At 36.0% G+C, this 22,349-nt stretch overlaps 1 protein-coding gene across 1 annotated transcript in view; it reads right to left on the bottom strand.

Annotated features, from left to right (window-relative positions):
• Fbxl17 (F-box and leucine rich repeat protein 17) overlaps positions 1-22,349 on the bottom strand; it is a 485,368-nt gene that overhangs the window by 142,289 nt on the left and 320,730 nt on the right. The window lies entirely within an intron of this gene.

The following is a 22,349-nucleotide window of genomic DNA, read 5'->3' as shown; positions in this document are numbered from 1 at the left end:
GAAGATGTTGGTGAACGGAAATGTTTCTTGATCTGAGTGCTGGATCCACATATGTTTAGTTTGCAACATGTGTGTTTAGGATCAGTGGTTATTTTTTTATTCTGTAAAATACTCATTAATAATTTTCAATTAAAAAATAATTAAAATGGTATTAGAACATTACATATGTCACCCAAAATATTATGCTGTAGCAGTTTTTACATACTGATAAAGTCATATTCATAAATGTATGCTAAATATAAAAGTGTCTCTTCTAATTATGATGAAGTTCAGGTATTTATTTCATAATTCCAACACCACTTATTTAAATAAATGCTCCTGTAAAGGAACTGCAAATAAGACTGCATTCAATTTAACCTTCACTAAGATTCAGGTAACAATGAACTTTTTCCTATAGGGTGATTAACTAGATCAGGAAAACCAAAAGAACCAAATCAAAGGTATATTCCTCATCAATTCTAACAGGACTTATTTGACTGAAGACAAAGTTTCCCTTTCTGAAAAATCAAATGTTCCTGGAGGATTTATGTATGTGTATCATTGTAACCAAAAACTTACTAAAATTTCTGAAGGCTCTTATAAATTATTCAAGACCTTTAAAATACTTATTTTTGAAAAATAATATAAGATATATACTAATAAGTTCAAGTGATCTGGTCTCATTTAAAGTTTAATTTAATAATATTATCAAATAAAATAAATGCTATTAAATAAATTAAATAAATAGTATTAAATAAGTGAACATTTAAATTAGTTCTATAAAACCTAATAAAAAGGAATAAGACAAAGTAAAAGTCTGGGACATGGAAAAATGGAAAAAGTCAGACATGGAAAGGGTCAAAAAAGTAGAATCTATGGCTGATGAAATACAGTGTTAGGTAGCTGTTTTTGTTAGAAATAGCCCATAATAAAAGTATTTTTTTTTTAAGCTATACCTAGATGTTCAGAGGAAGCTACTTATTGTATGGCTATTTTATGACCAAATACTCAACAATTTAGATAATATATGGTTGCTCATAGATCATAACAAATGACAAATTCTCATATGTGCCACATTGGACTCATCTTTCTTCACAGAATACGAGTCTGCATTATGGAGTTGTTCCATCCAAATCCATCTTGAAATCTTATTGCCTCTGAAATCTTACCAAATCATATTTCAGCTCTAATGTATCTTCTCCTTGGAATTCCAATGCCACTGACAGCATAACTCTTATGTGAGAAAAGTATTATAGTTTTCACTCTTCAGTGATGAGAAAAGGAAAGAAAAAACATACCTTCTGCTTTTCCTCAATAAATTAAACAGATGGAGAAAATAAGATTTGGAGAGACTAATTTGCTTGTCTTTAGACAGATGCAGAACCAGGTTCCTAAACTTAAGCCTGCTTCATTCTAATGGAGTCAGAGCCTCTACTTTCAAGCGGACAGTGATTTTACATACATGCATGTGCGCACACAGACACACTTCTCCAAATTGGCATACAGAGATTTATGTGTCATTCATTCTGGCATTTCATTTTGGTTCTCCTCCCCCTTTGAGTTCCCTCTCTCCTTCTTTGCCACAATTTCCCTCCCCTTTTTATCACGTTTTATTTTGCCATTCCCTCCCCCATCTTCTAGAACATCTCTCTGTATTCACTTTTGCTTACAGTCCTATGCATATATTTCAATCCCATTTAACCCCACGTATATGTGTGTGTGTGTGTGTATACACACACATACATATGATCTCTACCTACCCACCTCTCCTCCAATACATTGAGATATTACATGCTAAGGCTAGCACATCAGAGTATGTGGTTTTGATCTGAATTTGAGTCACTTCACTTAATATGATTCTTTCAATATCCATGTATTTTCCTGCAAATTTCAATTTTATGCACTGCCACAATTGATTTCTAATGTGTATATGAACCACATTTTCTGTATCCACTCAGTTGTCAATGGATCATCTTAGCTGACTCCAATTTTTAACTATTGTAAATAGTGCTGCAATAAACATGTATGGGTAGGTATCTCTGTAGTAGTGTGGAATCCTTAGGATATATGCCCATAGTGGCATAGCTGGGTCATATGGGAGACCTATTTCTAATTTAAAAAGAATTTTTTTTTGGTTTTTTGAGGTAGGCTGACCTGGAATTCAATATGTAGTCTCAGTGTGGCCTCGAACTCACGGCAATCCTCCTACCTCTGCCTCCCGAGTGCTGGGATTAAAGTTGTGTGCCACCACGCCTGGCTTTATTTCTAATTATTTTTTAAATTTTAGTTATTTATTTGCAAGCAGAGAGAGATAAAAGAGAAACAGAATGGGCATGTCAGGGCCTCTAGCTAATACAAAGGAACTCCAGACACATGTTCCCCTTGTGCATTGGCTTACATGAGTGCTGGGGAGTCAAACATCGGTCCTTTGGCTTTGCAGGCAAATGCCTCAACCACTAATCCATCTCTCCAGCCCTATTTCTAACTTTTTGAGATAGTGATTTCCATACTGATTTCAACAATGGCTGTATTAGTTTCCACTCCCACTGACAGTGGATGAGGGTACCTTTTTCCTTGCACACTTTTTCTTGATGATAGCCATTCTGAGTGGAGTAACATGGTATCTCAGAGTTGCATGGCTAGGGATATTGAACTTTTTTTTTTAAAAAAAGTACTTGTTGGACAAGTGGGTTTCTTCTTTTGTGAACTGTCTGTTCATTCCCTCCGCATACTTGGTGACATATTTTTTTATGTTTAATTTTTATAGTTCTTTGTAAACTCTGGTAATTACCCCCTATAGGAATTATAGAGGGAGAGGGATCTGACAAGACATAGGTTATTACCTCAACTTTTTTGTACTTGATGTGTGTACTCTGGACAGTTTGTTACTTATTTTGGAGGAGGTCCTATAAGCTGCTACAAAGGATATATATTCGTTTTGTGGTGGGTAAATGACTCTATACAAGCCTGTTAGATCCAGTTCATCAATGAGGTGGTTTAGCTCTGAAGATACTTTGTTCATTTTTAGTTTGCATGACCTAAGTGTGAGAGTGGTACACTGAATTCTCCTACTATTTTTATTTTATGGACCTGTGTATTTTTTTTTTTTACATCCATTAGTGGTTATTTTATGAAGTTAGTGGGCCCCAATATTTGGTGAAATGATGTTTATGACTGTATTATCTTCTTGATGAAATTTACCTTTTTGTCTTTTCTGACTACTTTTGATGTTTATTTTGTCTGAAATAAGGATAGGCAATTCTGCTTGTTTGCAGCTTCCATTTGCTTGGTAGTTTGTTTTCCATGCATAATATTTAGTTTATGAACATCTTTGTTGGAAGATGAGTTTCTAAGAGGCAAGAAATAGTTGGAACTTGTTTTTAATACCATCATTTAGTCTGTATCTTTTAATTACTGCATTAAGTCCATTTATATTTAGGGGTGTCAGAGAGATGCATTTTTTTTTTATTACTGGGTGATGTTCTAGCTGCTTGGATAATTAGCATTTCTTCTCTTTTTCACCAAGACCATGCTGATTTGTTGTGTTAGACATAAATGATTCTTTCCACTTCTTTCATGGCTGCTTCTGAGAAGACCGACATTATTCCCATGTTCCTGCCTTTGTATGTGAGCTGGCATTTTTCCCTTGGAGCTTTTAGCATGGTTTCTTTTCTTTGGATTTCTGACATGGTGACTATGAAGTGTAATGCAGTGGATATTTTCTGTTCAAGTCGATTTGAAACTCTATATGACTCTTATGTTGGACATAAGCTTCTTTCTTTAGAATTGGAAACTTTTCCCTTTATAATTTCAAACCAATCCCTTTGCATTTAGCTCAGCTTTTTTTTTTTTTTTTAACTACTTATATCTGAAGCTTGGTCTCCCAAATTTATACCAAAGTTCTTAGAAATGTATGTCATGACCTATGAATTTTGTCATTATGAGTCTGTGTGGTGCTATCTTTCTTGACTTTGTCCTCTTATCTGTGAGGTTTCTTCTGCTGCACAATATCTGTTAGCATTACTTTCTGATGTGGTTGTTATTTGGTCATTGCTTTCATTTCTATAATTCCAGTTTAATTCTTTTCAGCATTTCAATTTCCTTGTTGAATTATCTTTTTCACAGTTATGAATTTTTCCCTCCAATTTGTTCAATGTTCCATTCACTTTTGGGACTGTCTTTCCAAGATCTTGAAAAATATTTTTTAGTTTCCATTTGCCTATTTAAAATTTATTTATTTGAGAGTGACAGACAGAGAGAGAAAGAAGCAGAGAGAGAGGGAGAGGGAGAGTGAGAGAGAGAGAGACAGAGAGAGGGAGGGAGAGGGAGAGACAGGGAGAAAGGGTACACCAGGGCCTCTAGCCACTGCAAACGAACTCCAGATGCATGCACTACCTTGTGCATATGGCTTATATGGGTCCTGGGGAATCGAACCATGTACCAGAATCCTTATGCTTCACAGGCAAGTGCTTAAACTCTAAGCCATCTCTCCAGCCACTATTTGACTATTTAGTAAGTACTCTTACATGCTGAGCTATCTCTCCAGCCCTGGCTGGTATACACTTTTTTTCTCTGATTTGCTTTTTCCAGGTAGGGTCTCACTGTAGCCCAGGTTGCCCTGGAATTCACTAAGTAGCCTAGCGGCATATATGTTTTATCTTGAAGCAACAGAAGCAAATACACTGTATATATTTCTTTCCCAGCATAACAGAGATATTAGAGAGAGGTCTGCAACACAGGCCTCATTAGAAGAGGGTAAGGAGTTCCTTTCTGTTTATGTTTGATCTGTTCATCTTTCCTCTAAGATATCAGACAAAGAGTGCTTTTTAAAAATAAAATGATAAAATCATTGAGAACAAAAAATAAGATTATAAAAAAAACCCTCTTAGGAGTGTGATGTAGGTAGTAAACTTAAAATCTTTGACTAAATGAATGAACCCAGTCACCATCAAAATGAAGCAGATGAAATTCCTATTCAGTGACTAGTAGCATATCTGCTCCAAAAGAAGAAGAAAAAAGGTTCAAATTGCCATTTTCTCATTTCCTTCATTTTGGAATAAAACATGAAATGGAGTTTTGCACAAAAGATATTTAATCTAGAGCTACCCTGCCCAGGACAAGAGCCACAAGTCATAAATTATTCCTGAGCACCCAAAACTTAGGCAGTCCAAGTTGAGAAGTGCTATAATGTCAATATGGGCCACACTTCAAAAAGAGTACATAAAATGTAAAACATTCCATTTAAAATATTTGAAATGATTACTTGCTAAAATGATAGTATCATTAGATTATATTAAATATATTATTAAAATGAATGTTACCAGTTTTTCTGCATTATTTTCAATGTGACTAGTATATGAAAATTTAAATTACTTAAGTAGCTCTCATTAGTAACTCATAAGATACTTCTGTTGGACACAGCTAGCCCATAAGATGTGGTGATACTGCACAGAGATGACAACACATAACAACTATGCTCTTCAATTTAAACAGCAAGGTCTAGATTTCATTAAAAATTCTCTTTGCAAACTGCAATTTAGTACCAGATGTTTATGTGGTATTAATCAGTATAAACTTAGCATGTTGCAGAGTGATGTTAAACATTTTGAAACTTTAAGATCAGGAACTATAGATCAATATAAGTTCTAAGTACAACTATGATAGTAACAAGGTGTAGACAGACTACAAGAGCACTGCAAATATATATTGTGTGTATATATACCTATATATGTATCTGTATATAAATATACATATATGTATATTTTTGAAGTAAAATGACAAAAGCAAAAACCTAAGACACCTGAGATTTGTCATTTCTGTCCTAAACAAACCGAATATTAATATTGGTTTCATCACTGATCTTTTTTCAGTGAAATGCATCTCTTATATCATAGAGTTTTGTCTTTGGAAGATAAGATAGACTTGTCATTTTTAACTTAAATCCTCTCCAGTAACTCCTAACACTTGTAGCAGAAAGTCTAATGTTTTGGGAAAGCTTGTCAACATCTCATTCCAAATTTTTTATCCACTCAGTTCTGGTAACTCTCCATCATATACCCTACAAATTGTAGGTGAATGCTTTGCCCTCGCAAGCAGACCCACTTAGGTATCACTGCTTGCTTCCATGTAGCCAGTGATCTTTCTTTGTCTTCTGTGATGCCCCTAGGTGACTTTCAAAGGCCTTTTTTATATTTTCCAGATATCCAAAAGGTGGACAGACAGACAGAAAGTCAGTCAGACAGATATATTCACATATCACACTCGTAATGCCATGTTTTACAGGTCTAACATGCACCCAAGATCAGTTTGAGAAGGAGCAGAGTGAAAACGCTATCAGTGTTGGTATTGTTTGTTTTATTTTTGTATCTTTTGGTCTGGTATTATAATAATAGGCAAATATTACGTCTTCAAGAACTCTTGTGTATTTTTCTCCATCCATATCTTAGTCATTATACATTCAACAGTCACATCTCCAAACACTTTCTATTATAGCCTCCATTGCCATTATAGCTACGGATGCTTTAAATATAATTTATTTATTTATGTTTTTATTAAGGTATCTATACAATTATCTATTTATTTACTTATTGTGATGATGGTTATAGAATCCAGGTTCTGGGTTCATGCTTTAAAACTGTTCTATCACTGAACCACATCTCCATCCCTGTTTTTATTTTTATCAGAACGACACAGACACATTTTTGAAGTCAAACTATATAATTGATAGTCTCATGCTACGTATCTCCTTATTCCCACATCCTAGTCCCCTAAATCAACTCAATTCATTGAGTCTTTGTTTTGTCCTCCATTCTCATATGTCTAAATACACACACACACACACACACACACACACACACACACACACCCTCTGACATACAAGAAGGATATAATGATAAGGAGGCATGTCTATTTCTATCTTCATATAAAATATTTTTGCAGAGGACTTTATTCATAATAGTCAATAAACACTCTTTAGTTTATTGAATGAATGGTTAAGGAATATGCACACTCTTTGTATCCTGAACATGAACTGTTTCAGTCAAGACAAAGAACCAGGATGGCATGCCAGTGAGAAACAAGTGGGAAGGAGGTGATCAAAGAGGAGGCAAGGTGAGCAGAAACCAGGAAATTTTCACAAAGGAAGAAGGTTAGTACAAATGAAGGCCTTTGTTTCAGTGAGCAGTGTTCCATAATAACCTGATCTATGTACTATTTTAGTTATCAGGGAAAGATTTGGAAAGTTATGCAAAGGTCAAATTTTAATTCAGAAAGTGTAAGGTTTTGTTCGCTCTTTATTCAGTATAGGAATTTTTAAGTCCACTTCAGTTTTGACCTTAAATGTTAAAGTGGTTCCGTTTTATTAGAAGGCAAACATTTAGCTGTTATTCACATCATAACTTTTGCTTCCCCCCTTTAAGAAGCTGATATTATACACCTAAAAGTGAAAGAGTGGAGACAGGTATGAAAGGATGAAATTGCTGAAGATTGAACCCTCCTCTATTCCAACCCCTGATCCAAGCTGGACTAATTGGTCCTGGCTACTGATTCCTTAGAGGAACAAGCCTCCTTAGACCGCTCTACAATAAATGAGGAAGTAGGGGGAGGGGCCAAATAATATCAGGCAATTAAATCACTAAAAGTAGTACTGGCACTTATTTTATCATTCTGACCCCCCACTGATTCAAAAATAATACAAGAAACTGGAAAAGGACTGGGAGGGAGAAGAGATGGAGCGAAGAAGGGAGGGAAGAGAAAGGAGATGGGGAAAGAGAAAGATTGAAAATTTACCATTGTGTAGCAATTGGCTTTGCTACTATTGAAAAAAAAAAGACAATGTTTTAAGAGAAAAACTGTCAGTCTTACAAATATTTTTCAAAGAAAGTATATGTGTTATCTAATTTCTTAGGGCTAAAAATGAAGAATTAGGATTAAGAAACCTAATATAGATCATAGGATAATTTTGCAGGAATGCCATAAAATGTGTTACACATCTCATCAAGAAGTATTTTTGGCTAGCTTGGTGGCTAGATATGAGACAGAGGAGGACAGAAGCTCTGTTGACATCAGATAGGACTGAGCTAAAGTATTTTAAGGTTTTAGGAGCTCTTAGGAAATGCTGAAACCCTAATTTTTAGGTAAGAGGAAAATGACACATAGATTTCCCTACACTGTCCTTTTCTCCAGGCTGTGGAAAAACATTTTCCCACTAATATTGGCATTAGCTAGGAAGCTCCTGATCTACCTTACTTATCCTTATTCCTTATCTTTGCCATGATCAGATTAAATAATGTAATACTTGTTAAACAAAAATATTTGCAACACTTTATTGCAAGAGCACTCCTCTATGCTTGGCTAGTTAGGCGATAGTACATATAAGCATGGCAGTCCAAAGCAAGAAAGAGGTAATAGAGAATGCAGTTATGTGCCTAACATGGTTATCAGTGGATCTGGCTATATTTAACATACATTTTGTGGATAGACTCACCCTGCCTTGTTGATGGATATGATGAAAGAAATGAAGGAAAGTGAGGCATAAAGGACAGCCAAGTTCTGACTGAGTAACCGTGTGAATAGTGACTTATTTACGAAGAAGACAAGAGAAAGTTATGAGGAAGTGGAAAAAAAAAAACAATCTTTTACTCTGCATTTAGATTAACCTGCTGAAAAGGAAACATTTATGTAAGCCAGTGCAGGGAGAGGATGCTTTGGAAATGGTGGTAATATGGATCCCGCTTTATCATCAGTATTACACCCCTAATTCCTCTTATGGGAAGCAGGGATGGATAAGAAGCAGCAGGAAAGACAAGCCACAGCCTTAGTGCACAGCACATCATGTGTTAAATTGAAACAACCCCAAAGTTCAACTTCTTCACTGTTCAAGGAGAAAATCCTTTACTGTGTACTTCAGGATAAAGGATTTGCAGTTATATGGTGCTTGAGAAATATGCTATTGCTGTAATTTAACTCACTGCATGTGGGCTTCAAGATGCACAGTGGCATTCCAAACCAACTTTTAAAGAAAATTGCATGGAATTTTCAAGACATCAGGAGCATTCTTAAAAGTTATGCAGAGAAAACGGATTTTTGATAGTTATGAATTACATTTAGTGCTGACAGGTTGTAGAGAATGCTCTTTTTGCCTCAGTATGGTTAGAATTACTGTTGACAAAGTTTTAATTTAAATTTTTAAGAACTTAAATGGAAGAATATAGGTCACTGAATTTTCATTCACTGTGTATTACTATGGGCAGAAAGCAAGCTTTGTCAGTGAGGGACCAATTCTGGCCCTGAAGTCCATCTTCTCTGTAGTAGCTGGAACTGAGTATGTGTTAGTGAGAATAATTTGGTTCTCAGTCAGTCAATCAGTGGACTGAACGTGCACAGTCAGGAGCCCGCCTGGCACAAAGCAGAAGCTCAGTTCAGAAAATAAAAAATGCATCTGTGAGACAGACTCAAGTCCACACAAATCATACATTATAATCACAAGCTGGAAGAGATCTTCTTTCCTAGCAGGCTGTAGATTTAGATAGATTTGTAATAGCCTCAAAATATACTACAGGGCTCCAAAGTCTAATTCTGCAATTGTCAATTGGTTTCCTATTGTTGAAAAAATAGAAGTAAATAGAAGTAAATATTTGTAGCACCCACTTCATGTGGAATGTGATCTAAAGTGCCTTGCTGCCTAGCAGGAAGCCTTAAGAAAGTATAGCACAGTTCTAGTTTAAATGATGTATCATAAAACATCCTTTTAAAAAGTCACAGCATGATCAAAACCTCCTGCTTCGATAGCTAATTAAGAGATATAATGCTCTTAATAAGAGAGAGGGTGGGGGAAAGTATGAGCAGAAGCACCCTGCAGGTGTGGAGAAAGCTTTACCCTAAAATCATAGGCTGTTGCTGGATCCAAGCACTAGAATTGGGTTATCTTCCACCATAATCAGGGAGCCAATGAGGCTCTCTAAAATAATGCAGGCCATGGCCAAAGCACTTGGTTACCTACCAGACCTAAATGGTAAGACCCTTGCTGAAAACACCACAGGCTAGAAAGACACTGAAAGATCATGCTGGAACTGAGATTGGAGCAAGCTTGTAGCTGACAGCCTTCATAGTGTTGGAAAGTGCTATTTGAGCTGCTGGGGGATAAAGGTCACCAACTGTGTGAACGAGCAGTAGATCCTACAAAGTACAAAATCAATCAGCCAGGAAGAGGTCCACACTGGTGGAATAGTGACAAACAGATCATGGGAGTCATCTCAGTGGATATGAGGCTCACTCAGTAGGAGGAAACTCATATCTGGTACTGAGAACAAAGTCAGAAGTCAATGTGTGGGAAAGCCATAGACCCTAGAGGGATGTTTACACTGTTCTCTGGCTAAAAGGAGAGGATATGCCTGTCAAAAAGTCCATGTTTACCCTCTTTACTCCATGTTGCTCTCATTCTTGGCTATAAAACATGCTTTTTACAGATGGTAGGGAATACCAGGGAGACCCAAGACATTACAACAAAACAAGAAAGCTGTCTGCTTAGCATGAGATGAATCATCTCTATCATGTTTGCTAGGGCCCAGAAAACATGACAGAGGAAGTGGCAGACTAAATGTGTGTGCTGCTCTCACTGCCAGCCCTAGAACTTCCTCCAAGGAGATGGTGGTAGACACTGAGGAGACTCAAAACTCATCAAAGCTGAAAATCAGAGGCTACTGAGAGCTTACTAGGGTTAAGCAAATTCTGATGCAATTGGTAAGTTTTACTAATGACCATTCATAAGCAGATAGATATGTACATGTATATATATATATGGAAAATAATATATACCAAGTGAAAAATGTATATAATATGCAGGATATTAAAAATAAATGCTTTAATGAATAGAAACTCTTTTTAAGAAGCCTGTAAGAGAATATATTCTAAATCAATAGTCTATGCAGCAAAAAAAAGATGAAGTGTGAAGTTTGAGAGAAAAACAGAATAATTATGGAAGGCTATAATGTCATAAAATTTACACTTGTATGGGGAAGCAATTTTCTTCACTTGAATGCCATGCGTTGCACTATTTGTTCTGAAAGGTCCCCAGTACTACAATGGTGTAAATCCACAGACTGAAAATAGATGGGCAATACTAACAATGAAACATGTATTTGTGACACATTTCCAGAATTTTCTTCCACTCCCAAATATTATGACAATAGAAGAAGGTGATAGAGGCCTGGGGAAAGCCTGCATATGGGTGGTAGGAGACAAGCTTCTTAATGGTTCAGTTCACAAGTATGCAAACAAACAATAACTATGTACACTAAGAAGTGCCATGTGCCCAACGCTGTAACAAGAGAGAAAGCCATACATTATGTGCAGTTCATCAAGTTGCATAAGCTCAGCTCTCAGAAAGAAAACAGATATCATTGAATCTAGACTAATTTATAATATTTTAGAAAGTAAACCATTTGCAACCTTGATTACAAGGTGTGTTGGAAAGGCAAAGTTGAAAACAAATGCTTTAGGGAATCGTGCTCAATTTCTTGTGTAAACCAGAGCATACGGCACGATCCTCAAAAAAGCCAAGTACATTTGCTTCAACATAACATAGGAATGGTTGAATTTCAAACTCATTTATTTTATAGAGCTAAAAGTCTAAGTTTCTTATTGCTGTTCAAGACTGGCAGCTTAAATCTTTGTTATAGATGATAGATAGATAGATAGATAGATAGATAGATAGATAGATAGATAGATAGATAGATAGATGATAGATGGATGGATGGATGGATGATAGATAGATAGATGCATGCATAATGTATGCATTCTACTATGCTATTATATTACAGTCTCTTTGTGTACATGCATGTATACTTGAGACTGAACTCAGGGTTTCACACATGATGAGCAAGTGCTTTACCACTAAAAAATACCCCAGGCCCAATTATTCTTATTCATTTATAAAGCAATTCATTACTTAAAATTTTAATATATCCTCCACAATCATGCTCAGAAAGCCCTTGTAGATGACTCTGCTTATCCACAAACAGCTCCCTGCTAGAGTGCCTAGTCTTCAGAACACCAGAGTGCAATTCTGGTATGCCGACTTCTCAAATCAAATATTCAGGGCTGACTTCTGAAGAATTTCTAAACATACTGAGGGTGGGGAAGGGACTGGATCCCATTAGGGGGCTATTGTGATTTTTAAAATCCAATAGAACATTAGAATATTTGTGAGAAGAAATAAAGTATCTTTAAAGCAAAACTGTTTTGCTTAGAAAAGTTCCTAAAGCCACATGTGAGGAATGAGAAGACAGGAGAAAGACTGTGTGTTGGGAATAGGGTGGGTGGGAGGTAGATAAAAAATATGCCATTATCAATCCCCAAACAATGTATAGCTGATTTTCTATAAAACTTTTTCACCTGATTCTAAAACTATTTACCACATGAATATATTTTAGCCAGTAATGTTTAAAATATGTCAGTGAATGTAACTTATCTTAAAAGGACAAATGCATCTCTCAAATATATATGCATACATCTCACATAGGAAAGTACCATAAATTCTTAAAGATAGTGAATTTTCTTTTGTTTATCACTTTTGTTGAATTTTCAAAATCTCCTTTGCTCTGCACATACTCCATCACATTTGGTGACAGCAAAGTCACTTTCAGGTATGACACCTGGCACGCACGCACAGAGTCTGGATCAGCCATGCCAACTCAACAGAATTGTTGGAAAAGTTGAAAAGTTCAAACTATTTATTTAATGTCATGCAGATAAACCCTAAAAAGGAAACACATTTGGCAGATAATTTCTTGGAGACTGAGTCTTAAACCCAAAGGAATCTTTTAGAATAAGGGCTAAAATTAACAGTCCAATGCTTAAGTTTTAAAAAAGTTTGATTTACTTAATTAGGAAATTAAATTAACAGAAAACCTTTTTGCCTCAAGAGAAAACTCCACTTAACATCTATACTATAGTGAACTCATGAGGAGAATCTGGTTTTCTGGTAGACATGGGATGAAAGGTCTATTAACACTTGATTTTTATAGATTGTAACATCAAAATGTGTGATGAGCTTGACAAGGATGATGCCTCTTATTTTTAAGATACACAATACATACTTAGTGTGAAAGGAAGCTACCTGTTTTATGCCTGAGAAGTGACAGATCTCACATGTATCTTTTAAGGTTGCTTTTTAAATTGTGGCCTGCTTTTATAACTGATAAATTTATCTAGGCAGAGTCCAACACTTTTAATGTGAAATGTATTTGTCACTGTAGGGCAAACAAGTTTGAAAGCCCTTGGATGACAGTGTATAAGACTATGTAATTTGAACACCTATCTACTTATTTTCAATTGCATAGGCCCAAGAGGTGTAAACAAAACCAATTATCATCCCCAGAAAATTGATGAAGTAGCAAAAGTGTAAAAATGCCTTTCTTTCCCAAGACCCTCCCATCCCCAACTTTTCTAAGAGCAGGAAATATGTTTATGGATAAGGAGAGTGTTGGATATAAAAAACTGGAAGTATCTAGTATCCTGAGTATCCTTGACTGAAGATGCTTTAAAAGTGACAGCTGAGGGCTGGAGAGATGGCTTAGCGGTTAAACGCTTGCCTGTGAAGCCTAAGGACCCCGGTTCAAGGCTCAATTCCCCAGGTCCCACCTTAGCCAGATGCACAAGGGGGCGCACGCGTTTGGAGTTCGTTTGCAGAGGCTGGAAGCCCTGGCGCACCCATTCTCTCTCTCTCCCTCTATCTGTCCTTCTCTCTGTGTCTGTCACTCTCAAATAAATAAATAAATTAAAAAAAAAAGTGACAGCTGAGATAGCACAGCCAGTTTGGATATTGAATGAGGAACACAATAGTTCTTAAGCATAAAACCTGGTAACAGAAGATTAAAAGTGTAGCACAGACTATGAAACTGGAAAGAAAAATTTTAGAAAAAATTGGAGATCCAACATCTGTACCATGAAGTAACCTCAGGAAATATCCATTACCAAATATAGGACAAACTGAGTATTATTAGGATAAGCTAATTGCTACATTTAAACCAGTAATTAACAACTAGTTCGTATTGGCCACCTTTGGAAGAGCAAGTGGGAGAAAGAGAGAGAGAAAGAATGGGCACACCAGAGCCTCCAGTCACTGCAAACAAACTCCAGATGTGTGTGCCCCCTTGTGCATCTGGCTAATGTGGGTCCTGGGGACCGAGACTGGGTCCTCTGGCTTTGCAAGCAAATGCCTTAACCACTAAGCCATCCCTCCAGCCCCCCTACTCAGTATTTTTAAAACTAGTAAATACAAAGAAAAGATTAGGATCATTCTTCATAAACTGAAATATTGGAAACTAAAAAGTTGTTCAAGTTGCTCTTTCTGCCAGCCCAGCTCATAAATGAGAAGGAGAGAGGTGCACCCCAGCATGTAGTGGATGGAAGGATACAAATCACATCGGTGAGAGGAACAGAGCAAGCTGTCATGTAATGTTTACGTTATATTACAGCTGCAGTGCTACTATCACTTTCTATTGGAAAACACGGCAGATAATCGCTTGCTTTCATATTTCTTTCTTCAAAATAAACCAGATGTTAAATATCTTTAGTAAATGAATTAACCTGTGACAGGGAAGGTGATAGCAATCATTATGTGGGGAGACAAAATTATCATATTTAGTCAGAAACAGGGAAGAGTAAAAGATAAGGATTATGTGCTAGAAGGAATGACTGCAGCTTTGGGTGTTTCTCTTTATTGTCTCCTAGTTGTCTTTTGATCTCAGGAAGAAAAGAAGTGAAGTAAAAAAGCCATAGTATAGGATGTTTATAGTATGTTTATAGAGAGGCTTTTGGAGGAGAAAAGAAAAATTGTGGTCAAATGAGACAAAAGATGACATTGAGGTCTGAGAGCTTGTGAGTTCCTGTTTGAAGAATATAAAAAGGGAAAAATTACTCATGTTTTTAGCATGATACAATTATGTTATATCTAAACAAATATGCACATCAAAAATGCTATGAAACTATCCTACTTAATACCATCTGGAATTGGCTTAAAATAATAATTTAAGTGAAAAATAATTTCTATATGAAAAGTAGAGAAATTTGAAAAGTCATTGGCAATGGGAGGCTTTTGTTTTTAGCTTATAGTAAACTAATTAACTTCTATCTATCTAGTTTTAACCTGCTTATCTACTGAAAAATATTTCATAAGAATGTTGTAACACTTTCAAACGGGAATTTAAGAAATGCCTAAAGAATTACATCAACTTTTGAAATTATATAACAACATTTGATGTATCAAAAATACAGGTTTTCAGATACTAAGCATCCCTAAACACACTGCTGACCTTCAATTATGCAAAGTGACTATATTAATCCTGAATCCATATGGTACTGTAATTCATAAACTATGTGAAGTTGAGCCTTGCTAGGATCAGTTTCCACGTCTGTAAGCTCAGGTACTAACAGTGCTGATAAAAATGGAGTGCAAAGGAAGTACACAATTCCTATAGAAGAAGTCAAACAAATTGTAGTTATTCTATCATAATTATTATGAAAGCTTGTTTTTGATTTTTGTCTCAGTGGAACTGGATATATTTGATTAGTGGTTAAAACCCAGTGTAATGTTTCTTTTTAAATATGTAAAGTGAAGTTGTTGCCATGGGAATGGTGAATAAGACAGGAAAAATTACAACAAAAATTGGAACTTACCCTGAATTTTCAACTAGAATATTTTCTTAAGGTTTCTTCAAAATTTACCCATGTGTGCATGTCATCATTTTGGATGGTTTCTGCTCTTTCTTTAGATTATCCACTACACACAAACTCATCCATTCAGACACCTGTTCCTGCTCTGTGTTTTCCCTGTAGCTGCACTACCTTAAATGAACCTCTTCCTATCTCTGTCCTCTCATGTCGTCTCTTCCAGAAATTATCCCCACATATAGCAGCCCATGAGGATTTCTCTTTCCACCGAGCCCTGACCTCTCATGGAGCTGCTCTTACTTTTAACTGACACCATTGTATTGCTCAGTATTTAGAGGAAATCTTTCTGTCACTATGTCTTCTTTTCTCTATGTATGAGTATGCCCTTCATATTTATTTCTCTATTTCTGGATTTTCCCATTTTTCACCACCAGCAGTGTGCATACACTGAATAACTTTTGCTGAATAAAAACAGTACATAATAAAGCCCAGGATTTGAAAAGAAGTTAAAGATCACACAGGATAATTGCCTACCCAATGACCTTAACCTTCCACATCTTCCCCAGAGAGTAACTCTTTGACTAACTTTTTATATAGAACTCACTACTACCCTATGGTGATATGAAGTAGGTGTTCCCTATAAACTCTTCTGAATGGTAAGTTCCCTATCTGTTGGCAATTTGAAAATTGGAACCTCCTGGAGAAGGTGTGTTGTTGGGGATGGGCTATGGGTATTTTAGCCAGATTCTCTTTGTCAGTGTTTGGCATACTCTCCTGCTGCTGGTGTCCACCAGATGTTGACCAGGAGATGATGTCTAGCCTCTGCTCATGCCCTGTTTTACCCTGCCAGCATGGAGTTTTTCCTTTTAGTCCATAAGCCAAAATAAACCTTCTCCTCCCACAAGCTGCATTTGGTCGGGTGTTTGTCCAACAACATAGAGCTAATTGCAACATGCCCCCAAAACACATTTTCAGGAAACTTTAAATACAAGGACCTCATGTCTTCTGTAAAATATAGGAAAACCAGTAGTTTTTCAATTATTTTGGAATTCAAGCTAAAGTTGATATACTCCCATTCAGTAGTACTCATTACTGACCCAATGTTAAAATTCAATCATTATTCTATTTGAACTAGTGCACAGTATGTAGAAAATAAACCTTTAGTTTATATACCTAAAAGAAAACCTAAAAATGGAACTGCTGCCAAAAATGATTTTTCAATGATCTAAGTTTTTTAAACCAATGAAAGGAGATGATTCACAAGAGTGATGTTCAAAACATCCAGCTAAAATTAAACATTGTACTTCACAAATACTAAAAGTAAGTGAGGAAAGGGATGTTGGAAGGTCAATATTTTAGATAACAGCTAAATTATTCAGTTATAAAAAGTCAATTTAGAACAGTTGCATGAGTGTACTTAGATGTGTAATATCATAAACATGTATGCAGGTTCACTAATTTAAAACATAGACTAGGATTTCTTTTTTAACTAAAGCCAACTGCTTGTTTGATTGGATCTGAGGCTTGCGCCACGGGAGGGAATTCATGCTTGGTACTGAAAACCTAGTCAAAAGTTATGTCTAAGGAGGTTATACTACTACTGTTTGGCTAAATCAACATATTATGACTACCAAATTTCCCAATAAATATTTATGTTTATGCACATATATTAATGGTTTTCTCCCTTTTGGTTACAGAAACTTCTCTTTCAGAGAGTGGTAATTACTGGGGAGACTTAAAATTCATTAAAATGTGGAGAAGATGGAACAGTTCAATGTTCCACACTAAATTAGACATTTCTATCACACCTTCTGAGGTTCAAGGACCATTGAGGAAGAGGTATCAGAAAAAAATATGAGAACCAAAGAATGGAAAAGAGTGCTTTAGGACCTGTTTTCCAGACACAAAGTGGTCATTGCATTCATGAGTTCACAGTGGATGTTGTTACCTGCAAAAGACTTGTATAATAGTAGGTGCATCAACATATCATCAAGGATGTTGGAGGATGGCAAACATAAAGACATCAAAATAGAAGAGAGTCTAGTTAAAAGAAGGGATTCCATGAAAAGGGAATGTGGTGGGGGGAGAAAGTAACAGGAGGGGATTATGATCACGATCAAAATAAATTATGTATATGTATGAAAATAGTCAATAAATAGTTTAAAACTCTATAAAGAAAGTAGATTTAATCTTTGAATTAGTTATGGTTATATTTTTGAAGAAACGTTTTTAAAATCTTTAGTAAATCTTAGGTTTGTGGTATATTGTGGCAACACAGTTATAAGCACAGTCACTGTTCTGTGCTTATTTCAGGGTTACATAGATGCAGTCTTTGGCTGACCTGATTAATAGGATGAAAGTAACAAACTTCTGGTGAAAGTCAGGTCCATTATTTAGAAGAAAAAGATCATGATATCTGCTAAATACAACTATATGAAGAATAAAATAAAATTCAGAAATAGAGAAAAGTAACTTTGAAGATAGACATATACACCAGGGAGATTTTAACAGAAGATTTAGCAATGTAGTATTATTTTTTAAGAAACAATAAAAACTATTTACATTTATATAATAGAATTTAGAATAAGTAAGAAAAACCAACAGTAAATGGTAAGACATTCTTTTTGACTTGCAAATACATGTTCTTTTCTTTTCCACTTTGTAGCTATTAGAGTTATTCCTGCTGACAAAGAGTTCTGTCTTACCCAGCAATCTTGAAGCAGTTTAAAATACAATTTAAAATTGAAACAAAACATTAAAATGCTAGGAATTCATTTTAATGGAGCATTGTTATATGCAATACATACTTAATAACATGAAAAATAAGATGGCATAATAAAAGCAAATTCATTTTTGACATATGATTTTTTTACTTGAAATTACAGCATTGGTTTGGCAAGAGAAGCATTTGTGCTATGGGTCTGCAGAATATTTTTTGGATATTTGTGTTTCTTGAATGTGCCCAAGAAATGGTTGGAAAGATACAGCCTATTAATATCTCAATGGTACGGGAAGGTCAGCGAGGCCAACATGGACCATGGGTTACATTAGAGCTAAAACTAATCTCAGTAGGCTGCAATGCTACTCTTCTTGTCTGTAGGAAGAAGATGTGCCTCTTGGCCCCTTCCTCGGCTAACGAAGCTAGCCCTATCCTCTCAGAATGTAAACACAGAGACTAGGTACCTCCTGTACTTGCAACAAAGTCTAGCATATGGTGAGTGCTGACTGACTATTTCTCAAAGAGTGAACATACAGCATGCCTATAATTGGTAGTTCAATTGAAATGACAGCTCCAGTAATAATAACAGACACTCCTTGACTCAGGAGATAATTAGTCCAGAGAAATCCAAAAGTATACTGTGACCAATAGCAACACTGAAAAGGTAAAGACAGGCCTAGGACAGCAATGGGAGTGACAGAAGAGCATATAGGTTGGTACAGACTGAGACCTTGTGACTTGGAATATCATTCAGAGTTGGAGACAAAGCCCTGGGTTGGATCCCCAGCACTGCCAACAAAACAAAGCAAACAAGTAAATGTTTGGGTTGGTTAGTGACCGTGTAGGATCCAAACAACAATATCAATAGTTGAGTGCTAACCATCTCTTTAATTACAGGGTATTTGAGAAGCTATGAAGGAAAACAAAAAGATAGCTCTAGCATATTTTTCTATGTATAGCCAGGAGTGCTAAAGTAAAAAGAAATGTGGTAACAACTCACAAGTTAGCCTAGGTTCTTTTGACAACTGCTCCCTACCTGACACGAGGTCACTCTGGAAACATTTAAAAGGAGGCACTAATGGATATTAGTGCTTTCCTCTTTGGTCTTCTCCTTATGTTATATGAAGTGTTACACAGTTCACACAGTGATCATGTCTGAACTCCATAAACTCAAGTGAAACAGATTGATTGCTATTCTCTGTCTGCCTATTACAAGGACACACTATTTTGAACAAGGAAACTTTTCAGAAATGTTGAAAAGAGAATAAGTATAGTAGTTTCAAAAAATATTAGATGAAAAAAAATTCCAGAAACATAGAAAAGCATAAGACTTAAGAAAGGAAAGCAGAGAACAGGTAGGCAGCAGCCCAAGATACAGATGTGATTTATTTATAATTGCTATCCTTTTCTATAAAGATCTATGTTCATTTTGGAGAGTTAGATGCCTATTAGTATGATAGTTTTCTTTACTTCAATTCTATTATGTATCAATTAAAATGAACATAATTATGTAACAGTCAGACCAGGTGTTTCTCAACTCTATAATACCACATTCAACACCTGTGAGAATCTTGACAAAAACACCAATGACATGAGTAGGCAAGCAGCTGCTTCTGCTTCTTCAACGCATCCTGCAAAATTATCAAAAACCTCAGAATATCATGCTACAGGAATGCACAGACCTGGTTACATGGATGAAGGAAACAAGAAAGAAACTGAGCAATGTGAACATCATTAAAGCAATGAAAAGCAGAAGTATGGAGCAGTCACTAGAAGAACGACATTTTCCAGGTAAAGGTGCACATCAAAATGTACAATTTCAAAGTTGCCTTGATAATCAAAAAACTCTGTAAATCATTTTTCTCTTTAGCCAGTTAGAGAAGACAGAAGGCAGAAGGCATCTCCCCTCAGAAGCTATAATTAACACAGGGTGGGGGGCACAGGCAGCCTCATCTGACAAGCTATCTACAATAACATGCTGCTATGGGGAGTAATCCTGCTACTGTCTTTTTGAGAAAAAGTACTCATAATTTATTAGCACTACACTAGGGGAAAGAGGTTAGCTGAGCTGAAGTTTCAGTAGCTTGCTTTCACTTTATAATCAAGTATCAATTATTTCTTCAATTGTTCTCCAACATTTTGAAAACAAAGTCAATACATACATGACCACTTCACTATGCACACTCAGAATACTTCAACTCTACAAAAAGAAGGTGAGGAAGATTGAAATCAGGATGGATTAATGTTTCTGGTCACTAGAGGGGAGGAGCATCCCCAAAATGTTTACTCTGATTTCTCTCAAACAGATTAGATGAGTTGTTCTCAATTTGAGCTTATCATCATCAATTTATGTAGGTTTTTGCAAAATCCCCGGCCCACGAACCTCAAAATTTTTTATTGTGAAAATGGAACCCATTCATGTGCTTTAAAAGCCCTCCAGGTGCTCTACTGTGCAGACAGAGCTGAGAAGCATGACCTAAATGATTCAGAAACACATTAATGTAGCTGCATCAACAAAGTAAAAACATGTCTACCACACCTGGAGAAAAAGGGTACAAAAATTTTTGAGTACTGGAACAAGAGGATATCACAAAACTAGCAACTGTAACACCTAAAAACCTTCCCAGACCCAAGGGGGAATGTAGATGCAGTTTTGAGTGAGTCTTGTAGGAAAGCAGCATGTTCTAGCAGTGATGGTCATGAAACTGGGCAGCAGTCACACAAAGCAGCATTAATTTCTATTTAGCAAATTAGGAAACAGCTTCAGATATATGAAGGTACTTCTCCAAGACCGGACACTATACAGAGAACAAAGACAAAACTTAACCCTCAATTTTTCCTAAATCCAAAGCATTTCTGGTTCTCTGTACTGATGGCAGCATTTTCTATACTTGCTACCATAATAAATATACGCAGAACACTACCTTTGTTATGAAGCAAAATATGTCTATGCCTCTAAAATAAAGTGTAATTTTATCTGCATTTTTCAAAAAAAGAACCTGAAAAGAGTTCATGAAAATAAAAAGGGATTTAATACAAAGCTCTTGGCTGTTAGCAATGGGAGGACTGGCAGCAAATAGGTAGAGGGAACAGATACTCATTAAGACTGGAGGAACTGAAGAAAAGTGCCAGTTCACTACCAAATTAAAGTGAGCCTATATATTCTCAATATGTCATGTGTTGGGCAAGGATAAGACTTCAGGGCCAAGACTACAGAGAAATATTGGAGGATTTAGGAAATTACCATATCTGGGGGAAGTAGTATGGAGAAGAGGGTGGAGAAGGGGAAAATAACAAAGCATTTGTTTCAAAATGGTATAATGAAACCTAATTCTTTGTATGACAATAAAAAAGAATACTGCAGTACCTAATGACAACTTAATATTCAAACTAGACAAGAAACCACAAAGAAAGAAAAAATATATCAATATATTTCTTCACAAAGTACAATTAAGAAAAAAAATAGCAATGGGGAAACATGGATAAATTTACAACAGATATATCATTCTCAAAACATGAAATAAAAATCAATTAATGATATTTTAAATTTAAAATTCTAAATTTTCTTTGTGTGGCATCAGAGATTAAATCCAGGGTCTCACATATTTTATACAGGAACTGTACTGAGATGCATCTCTACTTATTTTTATTATTGTTTTGGAAGTATTTTTGAATGGCAAGATTCTTCCTGTGTATGTTGTGTGTATGTATCTGTATGCATGTTTGATGTGTGTAGGCACAGGCATGTGTGAGTGTGGTGCATGTGTGTGTAGAGGCCAAAGGTTGACATGTACCTTTCTCTATTGTCCCCTACCTTAGTCCTTAGGACAGAGCTTCTTGCTGAACCTAGAGCTCCTGGAGTCAGGCCCAGAAATCTGTGCCCTCCATCACCACAGCATTTGGACAGCAGGTGTACACTGCCACAGCAAGAATTTGTATGAGTTTTGTAGAGTGAAAACCAGACTGTCATGACAGCAAA

The sequence above is a fragment of the Jaculus jaculus genome, chromosome 13 (assembly GCF_020740685.1).
Source record: "Jaculus jaculus isolate mJacJac1 chromosome 13, mJacJac1.mat.Y.cur, whole genome shotgun sequence".
Taxonomy (NCBI): domain Eukaryota; kingdom Metazoa; phylum Chordata; class Mammalia; order Rodentia; family Dipodidae; genus Jaculus; species Jaculus jaculus.
The sequence above is the reverse complement of the archived record's forward strand: the minus strand, read 5'-3'. Positions and strand labels throughout refer to the sequence as shown.